The following is a 15,581-nucleotide window of genomic DNA, read 5'->3' on the forward strand; positions in this document are numbered from 1 at the left end:
TGGAACTGAAAAAAAAATCTGTAAAACAATGGACATGTCCTTGTTTTTTTAAGATTGTGTGTATATATATATATACACACACACACATATACACACACAAATATATATATATATATATATATATATATATATATATATATATATATACATGTATATATATGGATACATACACACCCTATCCTCAATTTCATGGTTAGATTTGCAGGTTTTATTGTGTGTAGGTGTGTGTACATGTGTTGTATTCCTTAAAACTGTCTATATATAAGTTCACATCATCTTCACGAAATACCTTTTCTTTATCAATAATTTTTACTACTTGTTAACAGGGTTTTCTGCCTTGACCATTCCTGCAGCTGTTCCATCCCAAAGAAACACAAAGAGGTCTATATTAATCATAAACTGGTTGGCCTATTAGCTCAGTCTTTTTATTAACTCTTACATCCTTCATTCACACATAATTCTTGTCTGTGTCAGATATGTGGCTTGGTACCATTTATCAATGAGGCACTCTCATCTTGCTTCCTCTGCATATGATTGACGACTATTGGTTGAGCCTATCATTTTTTCAGAATTCTCCTGTTCTGGTCACCCCATCTATACTTCCTGTCTGGCTACTGTCCAATTAGTATTTTATTAAACAAGTACAACTGATAAACATTTGCAGGGTGCAAGACCATTGTCCCACAGCAACTACTTTTCTTTCCTTCTGATGCTTTAGTTTTACTTCAGTTCACTGGCTAGAATCATAATTACAATACTGACTAGAATTGTTTAAATTTAACTCTTTTGACTTGTTAATTGTGTTCACTAATGGGTATGAAAATGATCATGCTATTCTAAAAGAATACACTTTACTCATTTGTGAAAGTCTCCATTTATTTATATTTTTTGAGTGCATGTAAGTTGTGATACTGCTGTTCGTTTAATTATTTTTTGATTTTTTTTAACTTTTGTTTTATTTTTTCTGCCTTTTATTAAAAATAAAGAAAGAAAGAAAATAAGAGACATTTCAGTTGGAAATGACTCTCAGTAGAAATAATGATAATTACCAGTATCACATTATTTGTACTTGGAAAAACAATAATAATGGAGAAATGATGTGGGAGTGTCATATATCAATCTGTTGATTTCATTGGTTAAGTAATAAACAAACTGCTTGGGCTCATAGCTTAGAACATAGGTGGGTGGAGTAAACAGAACAGAACCCTGGGAGGAAGAGGAAGTGAGCTCAGACTGACAGCTCTGCTCTCTGGAGCAGAGAAGCCATGCCCCGCTCCCGGGCAGATACACACGATGAAGCTCTGACCCAGGATGGACTAGGCTAGAATCTTCCCAGTAAGACCGGTGCTCACAGATTATTAGAGATGGGTTGATCGGGATATCAGAATTAGCCAGTAAGGGGTAGAGCTAAAGGGCCAAGCTGTGTTTAAATGAAACAATTTGTGTGTTGTTATTTCAGGGCATAAGCTAGCAGGCAGCAGGGGTGCTGGGGATGCAGCCCCGCAGCTCTTATTACTACAAATGGTGCCCAGACGTGTGGACGACTGAATCCACTGAAAACCTGAGAAAGCTTGGAAAAGAATAGAGTAAAGCATGTTTCTTGTAGCAAATTCTTGGGTCTGCTCTGCTTGCTAGAGGCAAGCAAGCACTCTCATCTAAGAGAGGCTTCCTGACTCAGCTTCAGCTGCAAAACCCTGCAGCTCTTAAGAGGTCCTGCCACGAAACACTTAAACGGTGTTGACGAAAAGCTGAACTCATGCTTTTCGGTTTTCAGCCATAGCAGGAAAAAAGCTGCACTGTTTTAACATGCCGGCTTTCTGGGCTGTCCTGCCAGGGCAAACTCTGACTCTTTTATGCAGGCGGTTCATGCGGTTTGCAAGGACAGGCTGCTGAAGCTCGTTTGCTGGCAGGGACCTTGAAATGCCATAGAGTTGTGGCAGTAAACATGGCTACAGCCAGTACCTCAGCCATGAGGCTGGAAAGCTAAGGAATGGGCTACATCTAGTCGGCAAAGCCACGGCTTTAGTCCTACTGATATTGCTTGGTAAATTAAAGACTCATGTGGTCAGAAAAAGAGAGATATACAGTAAAGAGAGATTCAAAGACAAAGAAAATTTCTAAATGGTTTACAGTGTGTTAAAAATATATGCAGGCTAAAAGTTGAAATTCTTAAAGTAAAAAAAAAATGAAAGAAAGAGAGTTGTTGGGTGTGGTAGTACACAACTTTAATCCCAACACTTGGGAGGCAGAGGGAGTTTGACCTCTGTGACTTCAAGGTGTGGTAGCACACACCTTTAATCTCAGTGCCTAGAAGGCAGAGACAAACAGATCTCTGTGAGTTCAAGGTGTAGTAGTGTACACCTTTAATCCCAATGCCTGGAAGGCAGAGACAGGCGGATCTCTGAGAGTTCAAGGACAGCCTGGTCTACAGAGCTACTCTAGGTCAAAGATACAGAGAACCTGTCTCAAAAAGCAAAAAGTTAAAAGTAAAAATAAATGAAATAGAGGTTAAAACAAAGCTGTACAAAGATGGAAAATAGACAGAGAATTTTGATACTGTATGCTATTATGCTCTCTTTGAATTGTTTGAATGCTGAGGAAGGAGCAACAGCTGCTAAAAGATATTTGTTTATAAATGCTGCTGAATTAATCCAACATAGATATTTTGAATTTGGATCTAAGGATATGATACTTTGGAAAAGAGATTCTTCTTTTGTTTTCACAGACGATGAGACTCTGTGGATTGCTTCCATACCAATATGGTATGATGGACCATGTACTCCTGAAAGGTTGCATGAACACCCTCAGAAAATTGCTTCACTCAACTGCCAACTGAGATGAAACTAGCACACAGGTTATACCATGAAAGACCTAGTTAACGACGCCCCCATTCAGCAGGAAGCAGTTTAGTGAGAAAAAACTACTGCACCCATGTTCCCAAATATGGTTTATAAACATTCTTTTACATTTAAAGGGGGAACTGACATAGGTATGAATAATTTACATTGGTATGGATTTTAAGGTCAATATTGTTATATGTATATGTATTTCTTGATCTTGATTAAGGTATTATGATTGTATAGTTCATTAAAAAATGTAATGTATAATTAAGAAATATAGGTTATTGGATAATCATCAGTAATAGTCAAGCTTGTAGTCATGTTAGTTAGATTTTCTAGATATATAGAGATACATTTCAGTTAGATAGACAGTCTCCATATCTTTCAAAGACTGAAGAATATGGCATTCAATGTTTTAATAACTTAGGACTTTTTATGACAATGAGACACTCTGCTCCTGGCAGCACCAATATACTTCAAGAAGAAGATGGGCATCGAAGAGGATCCTTATGGAGTTTGATAGCCATTTGGGCAAGAAACTGTTCTTGCGTGGACTATTGCATAAACTGAACATAAAGAACCCACAGAGAGAGGACTGCTGAACTTGCCTAAAGATGAGATGGTCTTTTGGGGTTCCTGATTCATGAAAGAGTCTGCAAGACATTCTTCAGGACAAGCAGATAGTGACTGCCTTTGAAATTTCCTGCTTTGTGGAAATGTCTGCTGGAAACTAAGGGCCTGTAGGCCAAAGATGGATGCCCCAACAGTACAGGGGAACTTTGGGTGACTGTACAGGAAGCAAAATGTCTCTGTCATTTCTAGAGTTTTAAAAGTTGTTTATTTCTTGGTTGCTTAGATAATATTGTATCTTTCTGGAGTCATTGATGGAGTTAAGAATAGTCAGTTATAGTTATAGTTTTCCTTAGTTATGATAAAGATTATTGTAATTTTTACTTGATAACTGTTTTGTTATATGTAATGTTAAAGTTAAAGCCTTCCTTTTTTGGTTTAAACAGAAAAAGGGGACATGATGTGGGAGTGTCATATATCAATCTGTTGATTTCATTGGTTAATTAATAAACAAACTGCTTGGGCTCATAGCTTAGAACATAGGTGGGTGGCGTAAACAGAACAGAACGCTGCGAGGAAGAGGAAGTGAGCTCAGACTGACAGCTCTGCTCTCTGGAGCAGAGAAGCCATGCCCCGCTCCCGGGCAGACACACGCCATGAAGCTCCGACCCAGGATGGACTAGGCTAGAATCTTCCCGGTAAGACCGGTGCTCACAGATTGTTAGAGATGGATTGATCGGGATATCAGAATTAGCCAGTAAGGGCTAGAGCTAAAGGGCCAAGCTGTGTTTAAATGAAACAATTTGTGTGTTGTTATTTAGGGGCATAAGCTAGCAGGCAGCTGGAGTGCTGGGGATGCAGCCCTGCCGCTCTTATTACTACAGAGAAAATACAATTGACTTTCATAGGTAGCAGAATGAATTAATGTTCACATGAATTTCTTCCTACGTTGATCTGTAACTTTGCTTTTGAGTTACTTTGCAATTCTTAATGGTAAAATATATTTTCACTACACATGTAAATGGATTGGCATCATAAGATTTATTTATTTTAATTTTTAAAACAATATTTTTAATTCCTTGAGGATTTCATATGGTGTATTCTTAAAATGTTCTTTTCTATGCCCGTATTCTGGGTCCTTCCATAACTATCCTTCTCTCTATATTTCCCAACTCTCCTCTTCCAATACTATCCATTTATTATATATTTCAACTTTTGGTCCATGGATGCTTTCTATCATTTTATTACCTATTGCATTTGTCTCCATCCTGATTTTCATTATTTCCTTCCTCTTTTGATCTTTGTTGTTTTCTTAATTTAATTTAATGAGAGAGATTACTTGTGAAATTTCTTTCAATGTAATATTTACAGAAAAATTATTATATGTAAAGTAATTGTTCTTCCATTCTAAAAGTTCTCATATATTGTATTTTACTTTTTCTTTTGTATATTTATTTTCTGGTTTCCATTATAAATATCCATGACTGATATTAATTTTGGATCAATTTATAATTAGTTTTGGTGCTGGAAGGAAAGCAGAGTTTGTATCCTTTAAATGTCGTTTATAATTAATTAAGAATTGTTTTCTTGTATGGACTATGATTATTGTAAATGATGTTCCATGTATTTCTTCAAAATCAAGTATTCATGCAGTGCTAGATATATCTCTGTAGCCAGTTTTCAAATTCCATGAGCTCAAATTGCAGTACAAAGTGGATTAGCTTCTCTTTGTTCCCACTGTCTTCTACCTCATTGATTATTAATACTGGCATATTGAAATATTTAATATCATTATTGATTAGCACATTTTCTTCCAATTGTCAGCTATACTTCATGTATTTGTTAACTGGGTAAGAGTGTAGTGTTTATTATTTTAGGTCTTCTAGATGGATTGACTCATCAATTTCATGCTCTCCAGACCACCCTTTAATCTTTACCTATACTTTACTGTAGTATTTCAAACATAATCAAAACTTCTTTGACCTGTTTGTCCACTGTATCTTCTAATTTACCACCACAACAATTTCTTTTATCTGGAGTTGTATTGGGCTTTTGTTGGTTGCTTATATTTTACTTATTTTATTTTTATCCCCAACATTTCATTTGGGCCTCTATTGTACATACTCATATAGTCAACCTCTTCTTTCATATTCTACATATTTTCCTTTAGCCCTTTGGGTGTCTTTGGGTTTCTTAAAATTCAAAGTCCATGTTTTGTTTACCCTTGCTATTTACTTATTTATGTATTTTGTTTATTATCCTTGGAAATATAAGTGTGTTTTCTGGCTACTCCTAAGATTCAGGGAGCTTACTTACTTCTTCTGAACATATTTCAGTGGGGCCTTATATTAGGCTCTCTCTCTCTTTCTCTCTCCCTCTCTCTTTTTTCTCTCTCTCCCTCTCTCTCTTTTTCATTCTTCTCTCTCATTCCATGAGCCCTTTTAGACTAACACACACAATCTTTTATGGTGCTAAAGATTTGTATAAAGACATATTTGAACCATTTCTAGCATAGGCCTTTTGTGTCAGAATATTTTATTGGTCATATTGTTTTTGGAAGAAGTTACTTTGAAATGTTTATTGCTGTCAAAGATTCTTTTCACTTCGATACATTTGGGGACAGTTAAGTAACACCATTAAAAATGGCTCTGTGATGACACCAAGAAGATGAGCCTTAGAAAATGCAAAGGTGTCCATCTTTCCAAAGATTCTTGCTTTCTTTCATGTTTTACTCGATTAAGCTAGAAGCTTTTCTGCTATTTTTCTTGTATGTCATGGAGTATCATTTTCTTCTGATGAACATCTACAAGGATTCTATTGCTTTTATTAATTCCTTTAAGCTTGAACTTCTCTAGTCTGTTTTAAAAAATAAAATTGGTCTGATCACTCAGAGTTGATGAGTTCATTGTTTCCAAGAGGAATAGATAACCAGGCATAATCTCAAATAGCAAGTTGAATATAAATCTTGGTATGAATAAAACCTAGGTGAGAAATGAGTTTTCATATTCACCATGGGTCATTTTCAAAAGAGTAAGCTAGAGCAGGGCAGTGGTGGTGCACGCCTTTAATTTCAACACTTGGGAGACAGAGGCAGGCAAATCTCTCTGAGTTTGAGACCAGCCTTGTATACAAGTGATAGTTCAAGAACAGGCTCCAAAGCTACAGAGAAACTCTGTCTCAAAAAACCAATAAAAATAAATAAATAAATAAATAAATAAAAAGTGTTTTGTTTGTAGACATGTGGCATTGTTTGTCAGCTCTTCCTGAGAAGCAGTACATACTATACACATAGGGATTGGATAAAGAGTGGAGATGAGAAACAACAGGCTATGTCTTCAGTGTAAATTTATAAGCTTAGAGTTGGGCCTGGGAAAATGAAGAAACCCTACCATATCATGATTAGAGCTATGAAACATGTCTGGAAACACATAACAAAGAAAGTTATTTTATATTTCTTACCAAGATTTCATACATGTTTTGAGTTAATTTTCATTCACACAATTATAACTTCAAATCATCATTTGAAAAAAGTCAGCTATTTCAACTGTTGTTGTTTTGGGAAGTAGCTGTTAAACCTTACTCAGAAGTTCTGCCATTTAAATAAATATAAAAAGTAGCACAGTGGCAACAACAACAAATGAAATCACTAAAAAAGATTTATGAGATAAGGTGTGGTGGCATATGCCTTAAAAGACACCAGGACAGTCAGGGCTACGTAGAGAAGCCCTGTCTCAAACAACCAAAATATAAGCCACAAAACCCAAACCAAACCCAACAGAAATTTATGTTGATAACATAATATAATAATCTGAGCATTCTCATAATTATTACCCTCCAAGAATATATCCCCATCTTTACCCTTCCCAACACTAACACCTTTATTTCACGGCCGTAAGTCATAGAACACTATAGCTCATCTGGGAAGTTAAATCCTTACTATGTGCACAACATCCCAAACATTGCTTATGATCAATACACAGTAATATCCATTCGCAGTTTGGCCTTAACTGCTGTGAGCTTCAACCAAGTCACCCATTCCAACATTCATTATATAATTCCTTTGACTTGCTATGAAAGTAAATATAGTAAAGTTTCCAAGACAGAAAAATTCAAATGAGTATTCTATTTTCTTCAAATGTCCTAACCCAATGGTAACTTCCCTCCCAAGTTTAACATGTCAATGTACTCAGAACTGTTTACTTAAAATCAGCTTTTGATGGATTTGTTTTCTTCTATCTATAAGCTACTTTTCTTACTGTAGGATATCACTACACAGTCACCCTCTCCATAAGTCCTTCCAGGTTAAATGCTATGTAAGTACATTAATTTTTCAGCCTCTTCTGTGTATGTTCATGAATCCTGAAGAGAGTATTAAGTCTTTTAAATATTTTATATTTGTATATAGGCTTTTGTTGTGTATCTGTGCGTTTGGGTGTGTACATGCATTATTCAAATATACAAGTACATAGATGTGTGTGAAGGTCAGATGTCAATCTTAGATGGCTGGTTTGCATGTTTTCCACCTTATTTTTACCTACAGCTTTGTCACTAAACCTATGTCTTTTGCCTTGTTGTTTACACAAACAAGCCTGCAAGCTTTCTTGATCTCTCTGCTTCTGTCTACTTGAAATTGAGGTATAAAATGCACACTACCAAACCCAAATTTTATGTAGGCAGTAGGGATACGTCCTCACATCTTAATATTTCTTTGCCTAGACATCCTCCTGGCTACCTCATAGCTTTAATTTTTATACTGTTCTTTGAAACATTTCTTTCCTTAAGACAATAACATACTAGTGGCATTGTTATAGCTATAAATATATAATGAACAATTAGAATGTAATACATACCAAGTTAATTGTTTGCTATTAGTGAATTATTTAGTTAAGTAATATTGGAGAAAAAGAAAACAGTGAGTACTGTACTCTATAAGTATTTTTGCTTATTGTTTAAAAGTATCAATTCATAAATTAAGAACTGACTTCATGATAATACAATTCAAGAACTGACTTCATGATAATACAATGGATGCTAAAACAATCATTTACATAATGATTTTAATTGTTTGACTTTGGAAAGGTTAGTGATTATTATAAACTTATATTTTCACATAAACAAGAAATTTAAAATAAGATATATTCTTATAAAAAGCACTATGGTTGCTAAAATTCTGTTCTATTTGTATTTCATATAGGCACCAATTATGGTCGGTCCTAATTGGTTTCCTAATGTTAGAAACTGGATTGATTGATAGTGAGTCAGTTGTAACCACCAATTTCTGCCCCTGTGATTTGGAGAATTTGAGACTAGGCCATATTTAGAGACTTGTAGTATAGTTCACTAAAAATGGCTTGCCATCTTTTAGGAAAAAAAAGGTCCTAGTGTGTCGCACACACTTCTCTTAATATGTGAGCTGGTTCCATAGTTTAAACCTTCTGGAAAATCAGATATAATTTAGAAGTAATATGCATAAAAATCTTGTCTAATTAGCCAGGTGGTGGTGGCACACTCCTTTCATCCCAGCACTTGAAGGCAGAGCCAGGCAAATTACTGAGTTCAAGGCCAGTTTGATTTACAAGAGCTAGATCTAGGACAGACTCCAAGCCTACAGAAAAAACCCTGTCTCACAACAACAACAACAACAAAAAAAATATCTTGTCTAATGAACTTTATACTCTTTATATAAAACCCTTATTTCATCACAACTAATTCCCAGTTCCACTACACACAAAACTTTTCAATATATTCAAGGCTACTATTAACCACTTAGAAACTAGGGGTAGAAGGGGTGGGCAATAAGACTGAAACCAAAAGCAACATGAAACTAATAAGGAATCTCAATTTGTCAAATGAGGGTAACGGTTTGCCAAACACTGTTATAATGGTTTTATTAGTCCAGGATTCATTGTAGACCAGTTCCTGAGTTATTTTGACCTACATGCTAGCAATTTATGTGGATTTCTGCATACTGATTTATAAAACCACTCAAAAGAGCTAATGCATATGTTCACCTTTGCATTCTTTATGAGAAAGTTACAGAATTCTTTTATTGATATGACTTGGTAACCTCATTAAGCTAACTCACATCTATCACATTAGTCCACCTATCAGGTTACCCTGAAAATGATCTCTTTATAACACTCAAAAAATATTCTCATATTTTTACCATAAACCTTCATTATATACCTTACTACAAAAGAGCACAGGAACTCTGTGTAAGGTCTCTCAGTCCCAAACCATTTGCTCACAGTTCAGTCAGAGGATGAATAAGGACTGTGGAGGTTGGGGTGCTTTTAATGCTTCAACACTGATAGTTGCTCAGGAGGTCCACAGCACTCCTTGCAACTTTGAGGTACAAGTTGATAGAGCAGAAATAACAATGGGTAAATACATTCCAACGGGTAATGAGTGAGCTGTATGAGCTTCATTACTCACCATGATAGGGAATTGTTATACTGTGTAAGTTGCTTTTTATTGGGTGTCAATTTTATTTGGCTTAAAAACACATTTTTAGAGGGAGCTTCACTTTTTTCATCTTACACGTACTGAGACAAGCTAAGAATCACCATCATTTAGTATGGGAATGAGACCTCTGCTCAATGCAGAAAAAGAATGGTGCATGCCTGCAAAGTCTAATATACTGAGAGTAAGATCTTCAACCCTAGAGATAAGATGAGAGCAGAGAAGAGCAATGCTTTTTTCTTGAACAATATGAGGTGAGATATGTTAATTTAAAGCCAAACTGTAATCAGCTAGGAATACTGTCTACCTCTATTTAACAACTGCTCTTTTTCTGTTTGAGTAGTTGGTTTGGGTATTAATTAACAGTTGTCTGGCAGACAATCCATTTGCTGGGAATTGGGTATGATTTTGATACTTAAAAATGTCTAAAAATTATTTGGAAGCTCTTTTGACTCAAACCATCTTTGCAGAACAGCAAAATTTGATTTTACCAAATCTAAGTGAATAAAAGTTTTTTATTCTCTTTTACTAAGAAGTGATTTAATCATAAAATATCTAATTGATATATCATTAATTGCATAGCAAATGAGTGATGGTAAACAGATGTCTCCCAGTGTATCTATATGATACATATATGCTTGTGTGTATATATATATATATGTAATTGCATATATAATATTATATATATGATCTTGTTTGTTTTACTTAGACAAATATGATTTCTTGTAATATATACACTTTATATGCTATTTTATTTTATTTGTTTTAATATATTTTTTATATGCTATTTTAAATTGACCATTGGCCATGTCGGAGGAGTAGCAAGTTGCATTTGAAGTTCTAGGTATCAACCCACCATAGAATCCTCTGATGGGCCAATCTTGTTCAGGCAATGCTAAAGGACTGTAGTCCATGGACTATCTTTTGCTTCTGCTGTGCATTTATATGTTTGCTGAAGCTCTCTTTCTCTGGTATCTAACATGATATGAATGGATGTGGGGAGTCATTTGATACTGCAGACTGCTAAGCTAAACCAACATATATATTTCAAAAATATCTTGAATTCAAAATTTGAGTCTAAGGATATGCTGTTTTGGAAAAGAGGTTCTTCTCTTGTTTCCACAGAGGATAAGAACCTATGGATTGCTTTCAGACTGGTGTGGTTTGATGGAACAAGATCCTCCAAATCTCACCATAAACACCCCCCAGAATTACTACATCCAATAAACAGCAGGAAGCAGTATGAACAAAGCTACACTTATATTCCCAAATATTGTTTATAAATGTTTGTTTATATTTAAAGGAGATATGCTATAGAAATTTGCGTTGGCATGGATATTGCTTTATTGATACAAATTTAAGGTCAATTTTGTTGTTGTGTATATTTCTGCTCTTGATTAAGGTATTGTGTTTGTACAGCTCATTAAAAATGCAATGTAAATTAAGAAATATAGATTAATAGATAATCATCTATAATAGTCAAGCTTGTAGTCATGTTAGTTAGACTTTCTAGATGTACAAAGATATATTTTGGATTAATAGGCATTCTTCAAACCTTTCATTTAAAGTGTTTTAAGAATTTAGGACTTTCGTGACAAAGAGACACATCTGCTCCAGGCAGCACCAATTACTTCAAGAGGAAGATGGACATCAGAGAGGTTCCTAATGGAGTTAGTTAACCATTTGTGCAAGAAACTTCCCTTGCTTGGACTTCTTGATAAACTGGACAGGCAGGACCCTCAGAGAAATGACTGCTAAACTTGCCTAAAGGTGAGATGGTCCTTTGAGGTTCCTCCTTCATGAAAGACTCTGCTAAATATTCTGTAGGATATAGAAGAAAGTGACTGGCAAACTGCCAACATAGGCAGAACTGTCCTTAGGATTTATTGCTTCATGAAAAATTCTGCTGGATACTATGGGCCAGCATGCTGTAGATAGATGCCCCAATGGTACAGAAAAACTTCAGGTGGCTCTACAGGCAGCAAGATGTCTCTGTCAATTCTAGAGTTTTGGAAGTTGCTTACAATGTACTTCCTGTTTATTTAGGTAATATTAAATCTATCTGGAGTCTTTGATGGAGTTGAAGAATTTATAGTAATAGTTATAGTTTTTCTTAGTTATGATAAATGACAAAGTAGATATAAATATTGTAACTGTAATTATTGTTTGATACCAGTTTTGTTATATGTTATTTTACTATGTTAAAGTTAAAACCTTCCTTTTTATTTAAACAGATAAGGAGAGGTGATGTGGGAGTCACCTTTGTGTTCTGTGATTAATTAATTAATTAATTAAGAAACTGCTTTGAACCTTTAGCAAGGCATAACTTAGGTAGGCAGGGAGAGCTATGCTAAATAGTAGGAGAAAGAAAGGTGGAGTCAGAGAGAAAAGTGATGGAGCCACTAGAGACAGATGCTGGGAACTTAAGCCAGTAAGTCACAGCCACGTGGTGACATATAGATTAATAGAAATTGGTTAAATTAATATAATAGTTAGCCAAAAAGAAGCTAGAAATAATGGGCCAAGCAGTGTTACAATTAATACAGTTTCTGTGTGGTTATTTCAGGTGTAAGCTACTAGGGCGGCTGGGAACCAACCAGCACTTTCCTCTGACAGATTGTTAATATCACTACCTCCTTAAGTTGTACTTTCTAATTTGATAATACTAATGATAACTTATACAGAGTTTTGATAAATAAAAATATGTACAAGGATGTGTTTCACAGTCAAGATTTATGTGTTTCACCTAAGGAGTTTCACGGACTGTAATTCAAGTAAATGACTAACAACTGTCTCCCAGTAGGCCAGCTGGTTTAAATTCTTTTAACCTTAATGTCTGGAGATGTTTTCACAGTTATTTTGGTTGGGGGTATCACTGCTGAAACAGTGTTTTGAAAGTAGCAATGTTAGACTGAGATATTTTTGCTAAATAACTTTGAGGTGAAAAACACAAGAAGGCAATCTAAAACTTTAAGAAGGCATATTGTTGAAGGCCCAACTCCTTAGGCACAAGGAGCAAGGTCAAGGCAGTCAAATTATTATTGGTTGATGTCCTCTCCTTACTATATTTGGTTGCTGACCAAAGGTGATATACTTTCTGTCCTCAGTCTCCTGACATAAAATCTGTTAATAAATATTTTCCCTAAAGGTTTAAAGTAGAGCTGACTGACGCTTTTTCATACATAAAGGTTTAGATTTGTGATTCCTTTAAGATACCTTATAAGATTACCTTTCCAGATAAGTAATACAGTATTTGGTTCTTTCTTTGAAACTACAAAATTCAGCCTACCTGTAAAAGACGTGACAAGAACAACTTGCTTATCCACATGGTTAACCTATAAAATGTTGCCTTGGTATGAATACATGTGGGTTCTTGGGATAATTTGGTTTTTACCTGCACTACATAAAATGTTTAAACATGTGAGGGAGATGAAAAACATGTTTTTACTTACAATCATTCACTTGAGAAACTGAATGCAACTGCTTTGACTATTGTGGTGCCTCAAATATTCTGGGGTGAGTATAAAAAGCTGTAACATGAGAAAAGAGAGAGAGAAGAAAGAAACAGAGAAAAGAAAGTAGAAAACAATGAAGAGAGTTTGTGAGTGACATTTCTCCTAAAGCCCCTCAAATAAAAAATCCTAGCTTTTCCAACTGCATGGATTTCCATCAAAGCCCTGTGTAAATGAGTAGAATATCAGTGAAAAATTATTTTAGATCTATTTCATTCAAACTCATTATTCATAGGGTTATGTATTACATTTTGAGAAGTATCCCTCCACACACAAAGTAGGATGAAAATTTACATTAAAAATTATGGATCTTCTCCTTAAAGGCTGTTTTGTCCAGAGTTGGGCAACATATCAAAATAAATAATCTCAAACTCCCATTACCTGAAGTAAATAAAAGTACATTTCATACTTTGACCATAGTCTTCTGTAACTGGTTTCATTGTGCTAGTATACAGAACTCAAGTATATTGTATCATTTAACTTGACATCTTCTCACTCTAAAGTATTTTTTTTTCTGAGTTTTAGGTCTCCAAAAGAGAAATAGTTTCTCCGGGTATCTTATTTTATTTTTATTCACAATTCTTTGCCATGAATTCAGTCACACAAAGGCACTGTTCAGAAAAATAGGGATCGATAAGCAAATTGTCTATGTTTGTGAGAAAAATAAAGAGAGTTTGGAATGCACCCCCAAAACTTGCATAAAGATAAGCACACAGATATACAAACATGGAGAACCAAATTATAAATACAAAATTGACCTAATCTTTTGGAATGAGGGGGAGACTATTTTAACTCTGTATGTATATTATTGATCATGATGGCAATAAATTCACACAACGAGTCATGTCATTCATCACATAACAGATAAGGTTATTTGTTTGTAACCAATCCATCAGCATATGTGTCTGCTTTGGCAAATGGCTGGAGTACGCAAAATGTTTGATAGATTAAACTTGTGTACACATTTGAGCTAACCAAATTAAGACAAAAATTTGCATATTATGGTTATAATAAAATAGTCTTATTTTACACTTAAGTTTATTAGTGGTATCTGTCTAATTACCATATATATAGTAAAGGTGAAGAGGCTTTATGCACTGCACAAATGAACTTTCTCTAAGGTTTGCTTAATTATATTAGTAAACTTTTAAAAATACCCTCAATGGATGTAGCTTTGTTTTTGTATATTATTCTTGAAGAGCACTGTGAATACAATACAGAAGTTAACAGCAATTTAATTGAGCCAAGTTTACTACACAAGATGAAGCTCATCACTGTTCACATTTTTAAAGCACTTAGAACACTATTATATGAGGAAAAGGAGGAATATTATTAAGCAAATTCATCTAGTCTCCTTTAGCTTGAGACACTCTTGGCAATTGGCTATCAGATTTTCTAGATATACTTGTCTGTACTTTATAGCCATGGAGTCCTGAAATAGATTTCTAAAATTAAATTTCAATAACTTAAAATTGTTTTGAAAGGAGAGAGTACTTTTATACAATGTAAGTTGACCAATTCTTCACCTACCACAAAATATACTATATTTTTCATTCTGCTTCACTCACATAATGTCAACATTGTTTTTAAGTTTTCTCTTAAAAGCAGATATTCCAATTTTATCATGGTTGTAGAATAAAGAAAATAAAATTTGGTAAAGATATAAAGGATAAAGTACATAATACTATGCCTCTGTCTTATACTGTGTAAAATATACTAAACTATTATTTATCATAACATTATTATTTAATAACATATTTTGTAAATATTCAAGTAAATGTATATTTGTATAATATTGAATCATGTGAATTTATGTTTGACTAAAAATTAATCATTTTTTCCTATAGAATGATTATTTTCTATGCTTAGCTGTCCTTTCCACATACACATACACACAAAAAAAAATGTGTACATCCATTTTATTTTCTCTCAAAATATTTCATCAAAAGTGGCCTGGCCAGAGGGATTCTCTCAAGTCCTATTAGGGGCAAAGAAAGACTGACTTTAAAGGTCACATTAGTTTTATGCTGACAGGGCATATTTGAATAAGACATCTCTCCTGGGTTTGCCTGTGGAACTGTTAATAGGTATTTCTAATGGCTGGCTACATGATATTGTAAAACTTTACACTATTTCTTTTATTTATTTATTTGTTTTCTTTTTTCTTCCTCTTTGCAGTGTCCCAACTCACAGTACC

Source organism: Microtus oregoni, unplaced genomic scaffold (assembly GCF_018167655.1).
Source record: "Microtus oregoni isolate MIOR12 unplaced genomic scaffold, Mior012 000043F_ref0000047, whole genome shotgun sequence".
Taxonomy (NCBI): Eukaryota; Metazoa; Chordata; class Mammalia; order Rodentia; family Cricetidae; genus Microtus; species Microtus oregoni.